The sequence below is a fragment of the Rhinopithecus bieti genome, unplaced genomic scaffold (genome assembly GCF_001698545.2).
Source record: "Rhinopithecus bieti isolate Rb0 unplaced genomic scaffold, ASM169854v2 scaffold_73, whole genome shotgun sequence".
Taxonomy (NCBI): Eukaryota; Metazoa; Chordata; class Mammalia; order Primates; family Cercopithecidae; genus Rhinopithecus; species Rhinopithecus bieti.
Window position 1 is genome coordinate 223,667 of NW_016803103.1, and position 13,105 is coordinate 236,771.

Here is a 13,105-nt window from a genome sequence, read left to right on the forward strand (position 1 = left end):
TATATACTTTTAAAAAATTAAAAAAGAAATTATAAGGACTTACTCAGTTTCCTCTTATATCTATCGAACTGCTTCCTCAGTCTTTCTGATTCCCTCTGCCCCTGGACGTCCACAGCTTCGCCTGCCAAACTTACATCCATGTCTCCCAACACTACTTCTCTAGCCCAGACCTTGCTCCTAAGTTCCATATCTAACTTTGCTTGCTATTAGACAACTTAATCTGAGGTGAGCTGCCAATTAATTTATCAGTTCTAAAACTAAATTCAAGATCTTTCCCTTCAAACCTACAGCTCCCCCGACATATTCTATCTCCACTAAAGTCAACCTTATTTACTCAATTCCCAAAAATAATAAAGTTGAGAATTAACTCAGATTCCTCCCTTCCCACCACAGCAAACTGATTATTAGGTCTTTTAATTCTACTTCTCAATACAGTTAACCATAACCCCTTTTCTCTACTTATCATTGCAACTGTCTTAGTTTAGCTTCTAAACATTTCTTGCTTAGGCCATTGTAGCAGCCTCCAAACTCGTCTCCTTGCTTCCAATATCACAGTTTTGATTTTAATTTCCATATTGTCAACATGGTGACCTTTCTAAATACAAACCAAAACACGTCATTCTCCTCAGCATCTTTCAATGGCTCTTCATTTTTTATACTGAATGACTAAATAGGAAATAAATATTTGGAATAACTAGATTTTTAATCTGGCTATACTGGTCTTGATCGGTGGTTTTCAAATTGGATTCCTTAAAGCCCCAGGGCTCCAAATAAATGTCCCAGAGACCACCAAGAAGGCATTTCCCATGTAATTCTCCAAATAGAAAGTAAATTACTTTCTTTTTTCTTTTTGAGATGGAGTTTTGCTCGTTGTGCAGGGTGGAGTGCAATGGCATGATCTCAGCTCTCCACAACCTCTGCCTCCTGAGTTTAAGCAATTCTCCTGCCTCAGTCTCCCAAGTAGCTGGGATTACGGGCACATGCCACCATGCCTGGCTAATTTTGTATTTTTAGTAGAGATGGGGTTTCTCCATGTTGGTCAGGTGGTAAACTAGTTTCTTAAAAATTTTTTGTGGGGAGTGCACCTCCCCACAAGGGGCCCTGCTGGGCAACTGTAAGTTACAAAAAGTATTTTTAAAATGTAAAACTGAAATCTTTCCTTCTGTAATTTACACTCATGTTCCAAATAAATTCCTGTTTCATATAATTGTTCCTCAAATATCTGAAGACAGAGGTAATGGCTCCTGTCTTGGCTGTCTATTTTTAATATAAAACATCCCCAGTTCCTTTCATAGGATATATGTTTCAGAGTCATCATCAACTTGTTTACTTGCCTATGGAGACATTCTAGTCTCATTGTTCCTCTAAAAAGACACATAATATTCATAACAGTCATCTGATCAACCTAGATTGCATTTGTGATAGTCCTGGCACAGTTTAAAACTACAGTTACTACTATGACAACTAAGTAACACTGTTAGTTGGGATGAGCTTTAAGGTCATTTTGGTCAAAAGAATGCATGCTAAGACTTATTTTAGTCTTTAAAATATGAGGAAAGCCTAAATCGATGCCTAGTTTATGTGACAAATCAGAGAGTCTGGAATTCTTAAACAAACTTCAAAAAACAAAAGGGTGGGGTGAGGGAGACAGAACTGACAGGTAAGCATCCTATCTCCTCTTTCCTTTCTCCCTACTTTTGGATCTCTATGTGCATTATTTGACAGATTGGGAGCCTAGGTGAGACGGCTTAGGTGAGGATACAAGAGAGAGTGGTAATGGTGATATTTATTCATTAAAAAAATTCTGTCTCATTGCCTTAAAATAAAATGGTTTGCCATATCAAAACGAAGGTTTTATTGACTTCACCTTATGTGTTTTAAAAAAATTTTTTTATAAGATAAAATTTACCATCTTACTTCTGGGTATATATCTGGAATTGAAAGCCAGGTCTTGAAGAGGTATCTGTATCCCCATGTTTATTGCAGCATTATTCATAATAGCTAACACATGGAAGCAAGCCAAGTGCCCATTTGCGGAGGAATGGATAAGCAAAATGCGAGGAAGGAAATTCTGACACATGCTACAACATGGATGAACCTTGAGGACATTATGCTATGTGAAATAAGCTAGTAACAAGAGAACAAAATACTGTATGATTCCACTTATGTCAGGTATTTAGAGTAGTCAACATCATAGAGACAGAAAACAGAATGGTGGTTACTAGGGAATAAGAGGACAGGGAAACGGGGAGTTAGTGTTTCATGGGTACAGAAGTTGAGTTTTACAAGATGAAAAGAATTACGGAAACTGATGGTGGTGATGGCTGCACAACTTCATGGAAGTGCTTAAGATTAATACCACTGAACTAGATAGAGGCATATTTCGCAGTTATTGCAGGTTTGGTTCCAGACCACTGCAATAATGAGAATATTGCAATAATGTAAGTCACATAAATTTTTTGGTTTCCCAGTGCACATAAAAGTTATGTTTGTTTGATTGCTTGCCTTCACAACGTCAATTTTCTTAAAGAAAAAATTTTTTAACTTTTAAGGTCGGGGGTATATGTGCAGGTTTGTTACATAGGTAAACTTGTGTCATGGGGGTTTGTTGCACAGATTATTTCATCACCCAGGTATTAAGCCTAGTACTCATTTGTTGTTTTTTCTGATCCTCTCCCTCCTCCCAGCCTCCACTCTCTGAAAAGCCCCAGTGTATGTTGTTCCCCAGATGTGTCCATGTGTTCTCAACATTTAGCTTCCACTTTTAAGTGTGAACATGCGGTATTTGGTTTTCTAAAAGTTATGTTTAGGAGTGACATCAGAAAGATGGCTGACAAGAGAGGCCTGGTGCTAGTCCATTCTCAACAAAAAAAGACCAAGGCAACAGATAAACAGCTAAGATTTGACTGAAATGTCAGCGGGAGAACCCTGGAGAATAATGAGAGAGTGCAAAGGCACCTGTGCTGCTTAGAAGTCCAGTTTGGGGTGGCTGTAGCGTTTCTTAAATAATACCACAGTGAAGTTTGCTGTATCAGTTAACTCTTCCTTTCACAGAAGAGTTCTCTGTAGCATGAGATGCTGTTTCATAACATTTTACCCACAGCAGAGCGACTTTCAAAATTGTAGTCAATCCTTTCAAACTCTACCACTGCTTTATCAACTAAGTTTATGGAAAATTCGAAGTCCTTTGTTGTCATTTCAACAATGTTCACAGCATCTTCACAAGGAGTAGATTCCATCTCAAGAAACCACTTTCTTTGCTCATCCACAAGAAGTAACTTTTCATCTGTTCAAGTTTAATAATGAGATTGCAGCGATTCAGTCACATCTTCAGGTTGTACTTCCAAGTCTAGTTCTTTCACTAATTCCACCACACTTGCAGTTACTTCCTCCACTGAAGTCTTTAACCCCTTAAAGTCATCCATGATGGTTGGAATGGACTTCTTCCAAACTCCTGTTAATGCTGATCTTTTTACCTCTTCCTATGAATCACAAGTGTTCTTAATAACATGAAGAATGGTGAATCCTTTCCAGAAGGTTTTCAACTTACTTGGCCCAGATCCATCAGAGCAATCACTATTTATGGCAGATATTGCCTTATAAAATGTATTTCTTAATAATAAGACTTGAAAGTCTAAAATACTCCTGGATCTATGGGCTACAAAATGGATGTTGTGTTAGCAGGCATGAAAACAACATTAATTTCCCTGCATACTCCCATCAGAGCCCTTGGGTGACCAGGTGCATTCTCACTGAGCAGTAACAGTCCAAAGATAATCTTTTTTTTTCTCAGCAGTAGGTCTCAACAGTAGGCTTAAAATATTCAGCAAACCATGGTGTAAACAAATGTGCTGCCATCCAGGCTTCATTATTCCATTTACAGAGCATAGGCAGAACAGAATTAGCACAATTTTTAAGGGCCCTAGGATTTTCAAAATGGTAAATGAACATTGGTTTTAACTTAATCTCCACCACCAGCCTGTCCTTTGAAGCTCAGAAGCCAGGCATTGACTTCTCCTTTGTAGCTAGGAAAGTCTTAGATGACATCTTCCAATAGAAGACTGTTTCTTCTATATTGAAATTATGTTGTTTAGTGTAGCCACCTTCATCAATTATCTTAGCTACAACTTCTGGATAACTTGCTGCAGCTTCTACACCAGTACTTGCTGTTTCACTTTGTACTTTTACGGTATGGAGATAGCTTCTTTCCTTAAATGTCACGAACCAACCTATGCTAGCTTCAAACTTTTTTTCTGCAGCTTCCTCACCTCTTTCAGCCTTTACAGAATTGAACAGAATTAGAGCCTTGATCCGGATTAGTCTTTGGCTTAAGGAAATGTTGTGACTGGTTTAATCTTCTATCCACACCACTCAAACTTTCTCCATATCAGAAAGGGAAAGGCTGTTTCACTTTCTTATCATTCATGTGTTCACTACAGTAGAACTTTTAATTTCCTTTAATAACTTTTTCTTTGCATTCACAACTTGGCTGTTTGGTGCAAGAGGCCTAGCTTTCACCCAGTCTCAACTTTCAATATGCCTTCCTCACTAAGTTTAATCATTTCTAGCTTTTGATTTAAAGTGAGAGATGTGTGACTCTTCCTTTCACTTTAGCACATAGAGGCCATTGTAGGGTTATCAATGGGCCTAATTTCACTACTGTGGTGTCTCAAAGAACAGGGAGGTCTGAGGAGAGGGAGAGAAACAGGGTAATGGCCTGCTGGTGGGGCAGTCAGAACACATACTACAACTATCAATTAAATTTGCCATCTTATATAGGCACAGTTTGTTGTGTCCCAAAACAATTACAATAGTAACATCAAAGACCACTGATCACAGATTACTGTAACAGATATAACGATGAAAAGGTTTGAAATATTGTGAAAAGTACCAAACTATGAAACAGAAACACAAAGTGAGCACATAACGTTGGAAAAACAGCGCCAACAGACTTGCTTGACACAAGGTTGCCACAAACCTTCAATATGTAAAAAACAGTGTCTGTGAAGCACAAAAAAGCAAATCGCAATAATGAGGTATGCTTATGTTTAAAAATGGTTAAGATGGTGAATTTTAGGTATATGCATTTTACCGCAATAAAAAAATGTTTTAATTACCATCTTAACCATTTAAAAATGTGCAGTTCAGTAGCATGAGGTATTGTGTGACCAATCTCCAGAACTTTCACCTTGCAAAATGGAGACTCTTGTACCCAATAAACAACTCGCCATTTTTCCCTACCTCTAGCAACCACCATTTTACTTTCTGTTTTTATGAGTCTTACTACTCTGGATACTTCATATAAGTGAAATCCATTAAAGTGTTTTTTTTTTTCTCCTTTTTTTTTTTTTTTATGATTGGCTTATTTCATTTAACATAATGACCTCAAGGTTCATTCATGTTGTGGCATGTGTCAACATTTCCTTCCTTTTCAAGGATAAATAACATTCAATTCTATGCATATACTACATTTTGCTTATCCATTTGTCTGTCAATGAATACTTGGGTTTTTCCACTTTCGTTGAATAATGCTTCTATGAACATGAGTATAGAAATGTATCTCAGAAATCCTGCTAATTATGTGGTTTTGTGTTATTTACTCTTTTTTAAATAACTAAGTTTTTCTCTATGTGATCTTTATTTGCAAGTAATCTTATTTTTTAATACCTATCCAGAGGTCTTTTTCAATTTCTAGTGGGTGTTTTGATGGTTGAGCCTAATCTCTGATTAAATGAACGATTACGATACAATGTAAACATGTGAATTATATAATTATTGGTAAAAGTAATTTTTATTTTTACCCTATGAATATGTTGTATGGATGGATGGGGGGGGGGGCAGACCGACTGATTTGACTGACTGACAGGGTCTCTCCTTCTGTCTCCCAGTCTGGAGTGCAGTGGCATGATCTCTATCCACTGAAGGCTTGACCTCCCGGGCTCAAGCGATCTTCCCATCTCAGCCTCCTGAGTAGCTAAGACTACAGGCATGCACCACCACACTTGGTTAATTTTTGTTTACTTTTTGTAGAGATGAGGTCTTACTATGCTGCCTTGGCTGGTTTCAAACTCCTGGACTCAAGCAATCCTCCCATTTTGGCCTCCCAAAGTGCTGAGATCACAGGTGTGGGCCACCACACCTGGCTGAGTTATGTCTTTTAAATGTGTTTCCATCTTTACTTTTCATTAAGTCATAAGTTCCCTAATGCAGAATTCCAAGTCCTTTACGTAAATAATTTCACAGCTATCTCTATCAATTGGTGTTTTTGACTGTCTACCTAGATATTCAATATCTATGAACAACAGCAGGAGCCATGTTACATGGTTTTTCAATGTTACTTTTGAATTAGTAGAAGCTATATGTATTTCATTACTAGCACTGGTGCACTGCTGGTAACGTATTTGAGAAAGTATTGTGACTACTACAATTATTATTAGGTTGGTGCAAGTAATAATAGAATGATCTATCCCAGTAGAGTCAGAAAGAACCTGATTTTCAGAATATGCATGTATTAGTGGAAAAATAGAAAAAGACTCTCAACACAACTGTTTATCTAAGGACCAGTCCTCTAATTACAGCTTTAGATGGCTAGAAAATAAATGCTACAAGACATCTGGGACCCAAACGGTACCCACTGTAAAGATATTGAGACAGTCTATCAAATTTAAGATAGTATAAAACACCAATATTTGCGGTAAACCTTTAGAATTTAGAACTTAGAACACTCTCATATCTCACATTCAAAGTTCATGAAAATGAAACTCCTTAGGGACAGTTCAGCAAGATAATGGCCAAGGCTGCCTTTAGATTTCCTGTCATAACAGATTTTACAGGAGTGTTAAAAATGAACAAAATATATAGAAGAGAAGGTGTAATATTTTAACAATCAATAAATATGCTAAAAATAAAGACATGGTGTTTATGGTGTTCATCTTCAATTTTGTTCCCTGGAATCAACAACAAAAACAAAAACTGGTTAATCTGATGGGTTACATTACTGACGTTTAGATAGGACACATACATTCCATTAACATTTTCAGCAGATTTTTAGTACCTTTGATTTGTCTGTAGGCTTCATCATTACAAGACATATTTCTCTATATTCAGAATTGAAATTTGGTTCCCATGGTAACCTCTTAAATGAAAATCGAGTCTAGGAATTTAACCTGTTATTCTCCATTTCTGTCCCATTTTGCAAGTTTAAAAAAATTGCAAGTGTAGCTCAACTTACACATATTTTTTTATAAACTAATCAAAGTAGTAAATCAAACCATAGAGCTAGGAGAAGGTAGATAATCCCTTAAAGAAAATCTTTGCTCAATATTCTTTTTGTTTCTTTTTCTTTCTAAAATGAAGATTGATTCTGTAATAGAATTATATATTTAGTTGTAAGTTCTGTTTTCATCAAGAAGTCTTAAAATGTGTCACACACATAAATACATCTGAAAACTTTAACATTCAGTATTATATAATAAGGGTTATCAAGTTTGTCAAGGAAAGTCAGAATCAGGGAGGAGAGGAAAAATGGTTTCTTTAGAAACGAACTGCTGGAAAAGTAAGAAACTCCTAAACCACCATTATCAACTGTATTTGATAATGAATAGAAAGGTTTCACTGAAGCGTATTTCTAGATAGCATTCTATAAAAAGTAAATTTAGTATTTGTAGGTACTTTGGTAAAAATGAAACAAAACAATAGAAACTACAAAAAGCATGCATTGTGGCACTACTAATTCAGTGAAGACAGCAGCCCTCTGTGACCTATGTTCCTCCCCAGATCATCTTCCTCTCTCCACACCAAGCCAGGACCACATTGCTTTCATTAATTTTTTTTTTTTTTCATCCAGCACTGGCTTCACTGCTGAGGCTCTCATTATGGTCTTCTTTGTGTTCTCCTCAACTAGGAGATAAGGAACTCTTCATCCCAGAATCTTTACAAACTCCCCAGTACTGTAATAAACAGGGTTCTCTTGATATACCACTGACTCTTACTTCAGACCTCTGTATCTGAGAAAATTCACCCAAACCATTATTGGAGCAAATTAAAAACTAATATTTTCCTACCAGAAACTAACATTTATAGAGTACCTATTCTAATATGACCTACATACTAAGAGTAGCAGCATACACTGGGAAGGAGAAGGAGAAAAATCAAATCTCAGAAGTTGTTTTTTTCACTACAAAGAATAAAGTGGGGGGAATTTTAATCTTCTATAAAAACCTTCAAAACAGAAAGATGGGCTGACCAGGCATTTCCTATAAAGATGAGGAGAGTAAGAAAAAGGCTGAAGGAAAGACAGTGTTCTTTTCTGCAATGAGTCAGAGAAGAAACAGTTTGATTAGAGAGAAGTGGTAGCAACAGAAAGGGGAGAAGCAGACTTCTCCTTGGTGCTGATTAAATAAAGAAAGGAAATTACTAGGAAATTTCATTCCAGGAATCTACTCTTCTAACCCCAACAGTCTTGTGCGTGCTCCTGACAACATCTCAATCAGGAGCTTCTAACTGAAGTCACATGAGCCACCATTAATGTCGTAGTGTCTTGAAGTGAAAAATGTGCCTCCCTAATATCTATAATTCCTAGCTTCCTGCCTACGGGTGAGAAAGTATCTATCTTGTTGGAAAAAGTGGCCATGTAATACAATTCTGGCTAATGACACATAAAAGTAATGGTTTAGGCCAGGTATGGTGGCTCATACCTCTAATCCCAGCATTTTGGGAGGCTGAGGCAGGAGGATTGCTTGAGGCCAGGAGTTTGAAGCTGCAATAAGCTATGGGCTATGATCACACCACCATTTCCACTCTAGATGACAAAGTAAGACCCTTCTCTTAAAAAAAAAAAAAAAATCAAGTAAGGGTTTCTAGGAAAGCTCTGTTTTCTTGATACAGGCACAATCCTTTCTGTTTTTTGCTCTTTTCTACTGCCTGGAATGCAGACTTGATGTCTAGAGATCCTGCATTTATTTTGCAGGCAGAAGAACAAGCATAATACCCTAAAGATGGTGTCACAGAAAGGATTTCTAATGACATCATGAACTCACTCTGCCAGTGCTGGATACTCTGCTTCTGGATTTCTCGTTAAATGAGAAAAGAAATTAATCTTATTTTGTTTAAACCACTGTTATTTGGGTTTATTGGTACATACAGTCAAATTCAGTCCTTAACTGATACATTTCTATTCCCAAATGGAGGATGTAGGGAGAAGCAGAAGAAGCAGCGATCTTCAGTTTTACTGCAGAAACATCCCAATTTCAAACTTGAAGTCCACTATTATACAGAGTAGTTTAAATATCAGTACGTTTCAGATACATTATAGTTTTAAAGGTTTTTTTACAGGTTGACCTAAAAAACCTATGGCAAAATGCCTTTTGGCTTCCATACTCAAAAATTTAAAAAATAACCCATTCCTAAGATAAAATAAACATTCTTACAGAGAGTTAACAAAAGTTTAAAAGCAACTTAAATAAAAGAAGGAATCTATTCTGTTAGATTTTCTTTCTGGATGATTTGATAAGATACTATTAACCAAGATATGTTTACACTTAATTTTTTATTCAAACGTATGTGCTTACACTTCTAAATATTTTCCATTGCTTAATTTAAAACCTAGCATTAACATTTAGAGTATCTCTTTGTCATACACATAAAAGATTAAAAAACAATTTTAAAATAATTTTAAAGAGGAAAACAGGTTAGGTTTGTTTTAAAAGTTAACGGGAGGGGGCAGCTGCAATTGCCCAGTAATGTTTAACGACACAATATGAAACACATGCCACAATGTGGAGCTGAGTCTCCAGGGAGATACATGTTCACAGAAGTGGGACAGAGAGGATGATGTTTCTGACTTACGACTTATCAAAAAAAAAAAAAAATACTAGGCTCTTCAATGAGAAAATAAAGCAGGAAATCTCAAGACAGTAACCACTGTCATATGTGATGTGGTTGCTACGGCAAATACTTTTTTTAAGCACAGAAAGAATAATCACATAAAATTGACATCAATTTCTCCAGCTGCAGCTGAATTCTGATCCCCAGCTTAAAAAAAACATTTTATTTTAACAATAATTTTAATGTTCAGAATTACCTAGTTCCTCAATTTTGGCCCCAATTCCTTCAACTAGTTGCTTATGGAACTAAAAGCCTATTAGCAACAAAGAATAAGGTAATTATCATTCATTCTCTTTGTGGATAAGAAATTTTAAAGAAAAAGGTTGCTTTTCATCTCCTTCATGCATCCCCAAAACATTAACAAGTAAATCAAATTGTGAGGAATATAATACCATAGAAAATATGTCAGTCCACCCACAATTATTCATTAAGTTTCCTAATTTGCACATCTTCTAAACAAAAGTCCTCATAAAAATGTAAATATATAAAGTAATATTTAAAAATACTTTAACAAAAAATTTAATTTTTAACTTCTTACCATGATTATGACAAAGATATTCAAGTTTAGAGAATAAAATAACAATCATGACTTTAGCAAAGTATGTGTCAACATCAAAGAGATTTATAAAGATTACCTAATTTGTTCTTCTAAAAATATTTTAAGATGTGGGTGGTTCCACCTCATTAATGACCTTGGAAATGTGTCCTTTAATTTGTTGCCAAGAGTATAGTGAATACATATAAAAACCAGGATGTTAACACAGAAGCTACTGACATCAGTTTTTTTCTGAACTTCACCATACTGTATTTTAAAACAAAGAAGGATAAACATAACATGGAGAAGTTCCACAGACTATTCATAAGAGATTAAAAAGCTTAGAAAATAATACCTGCACAAAGGTTAAAGAGACTGAAATTATTCAGCTAAGAAAAGTCAAGTCTGAGGAAGAACTTAGTAAGTATCCAAGTATTTATGAAGGGTTCTTTGCACAGAAAATAATGACCAGCTGTTTTCAATCTCCAATGAAGGCAGAATAGAAGGAAACAAAAATTGAAGCCCAAGATTTTAGTTAAGTAAAAGGATTTCCTGTGCAAGTAATGAATATTGTAATGGTCACTGTGTGTATCTATGAAAATGCTTTCTTCAAAGGCCTATACAGGAAAGAGATTTTCATTTGTACAGGGAAGACTAATATTTACATCCTTGTGTGTGTTCTGTGCTAAAAAAGAGGTATCCTACAACCAAAATACATACACCAGCAGGTCTGAGCTGGGTTATACTTTGTTAAACATCCCACGGACCAAGAGCACACAGAAGAGTAGACTATACTCAGTGCCCACAGGGAACTCCAAACCACTGCAGCCACACCTTACCTGGCTTCCTCGTACTTTTGTAAAGGAAAATGAACGATTTCTAGTTGCCCAGAAATACGATGAGTATTTGCAAGAGGGACCTGTAGTTCATTGCTGTCACCTTTATTGTCATATCCCAGGCAACATTAACCTCCTAAGTTAAAGAGGAATGCAACAGTGTTTCATAAAAGCATGATAAGTGGGAAAGTAATTCCCCTACACATTCTCCTACCCTTGCCAATTATTTCTTGGCATCTAAAATTCCATCCTTAGTGATTTACTCCTTTGGCTCAAGGCTGTATGATTCTGGGTGAAAATGTATTTCATGAACATTAGGAACATTATTAGGCATTTTATTCCTGTGTATCTGGTCTTTTTCCAAAACAGATTTTGGGGGAAAAAAGGAAGGAAGGAAAGGATATGAGAACTGAGAGAAAGATATTACTAAGCAAAGAATACGGCATGGAAGTAGATGTTCAGAACAAAACAAATTGCCTCACACTTCACAATTTTGTCTAGGAACAATGGATGAACCAGGGAGCAGAGTCAGCCTTCCTTTCTTGGTATCTCTCCTAAACTGCCGCTGAATATCTAGTATCTGTTTCCAGAGTAACTCCTAAAAAGCTAAAGCAGAACTTCATTTGCTTTCTCCTACTATTTAAGTAAAACTGCATATATGTGCTGTCCAAAATAAACTCTGAAATTCTCAAAATCAATAAATACTATAGGCATATACAGGTAAGACATTGTTAAAATGTATATTTAGTAAATATTATTTAACCCAGTATTTAAGAAATGATAAATATTTATGAAAGGTTAATATAAGTAAATTATATACAACCTAAACATAACTGGTGATTTCTCCACCCATTCTTTTTTTGTTTTTCTGAGACAGTCTTGCTCTGTCACCCAGGCTGGAATGCAGTGGCACGATCTCGGCTCACTGCAGCCTCTGCCTCCTGGGTTCCAGCGATTCTCCTGCCTCAGCCTCCTGGGTAGCTGGGATTACAGGTACATGCCACCATGCCCGGCTAATTTTTGTATTTTTAGTAGAGATGGGGTTTCACTATGTTGGCCAGGCTGGTCTCGAACTTCTGACCTTATCTGCCTTGGCTTCCGAAAGTGCTGGGATTATAGGTGTGAGCCACGGCGCCCGACCTCGCTACCCATTCTTTTTATATTTTTTGAGATGGAGTTTTGCTCTTGTTGCCCAGGCTGGAGTGCAATGGTGCAATCTCCAGCTCACTGCAACCTCCGCCTCCTAGGTTCAAGCAATTCTCCTGCCTCAGCCTCCCGAGCAGCTGCGATTATAGGCCACCACACCCAGCTAATTTTGTATTTTTAGTACAGACAGGGTTTCTCCATGTTGGTCAGGGTGGTCTCGAACTCCCAACCTCGGGTGATCCACCTGCCTCAGCCTCCCAAAGTGCTGGGATTACAGGCATGAGCACCACGCCTGGCCTCCCCACCCATTCTTAACACAACATGGTCTCCACCTACATCACCATCCAGCTGCCTCTCTGTTCAACATGCTCCAGTGTATCTCCAGCCTTCTTAAATATTCCCGTAAGTTCTAAACACAATATTCCAGATGAGTTCCAGCTCCCAGCTCCGAGAGCAGAGGGAAGCTGTTTATTTCCTTGTTCTAAAAAGTGGTTATCTGTCCTAGCTGCCCCTCAGAAGCTCTTGTAGAGTTTTTAAATTTTAAAAAATATATTTTAAAAGCAGAGATGCCCAAACCCTGCTCCAGTCTTCAGACCAGTATCTCTGAAGACTGACTGTTACAAATACTTGTAAGGCTAGTTATTTGGACCCAAGACCAGGGTTTATCTTGTAAATCAAGCCCACTGCTCCAGCCTGTGGTGAT

The 13,105-nt window shown here is 37.0% G+C and overlaps 1 protein-coding gene across 1 annotated transcript in view; it reads right to left on the minus strand.

Annotated features, from left to right (window-relative positions):
• Positions 1–13,105, minus strand: part of STK3 (serine/threonine kinase 3) — a 267,782-nt gene that overhangs the window by 87,057 nt on the left and 167,620 nt on the right. The gene's annotated exons all lie outside the window — the stretch shown is intronic.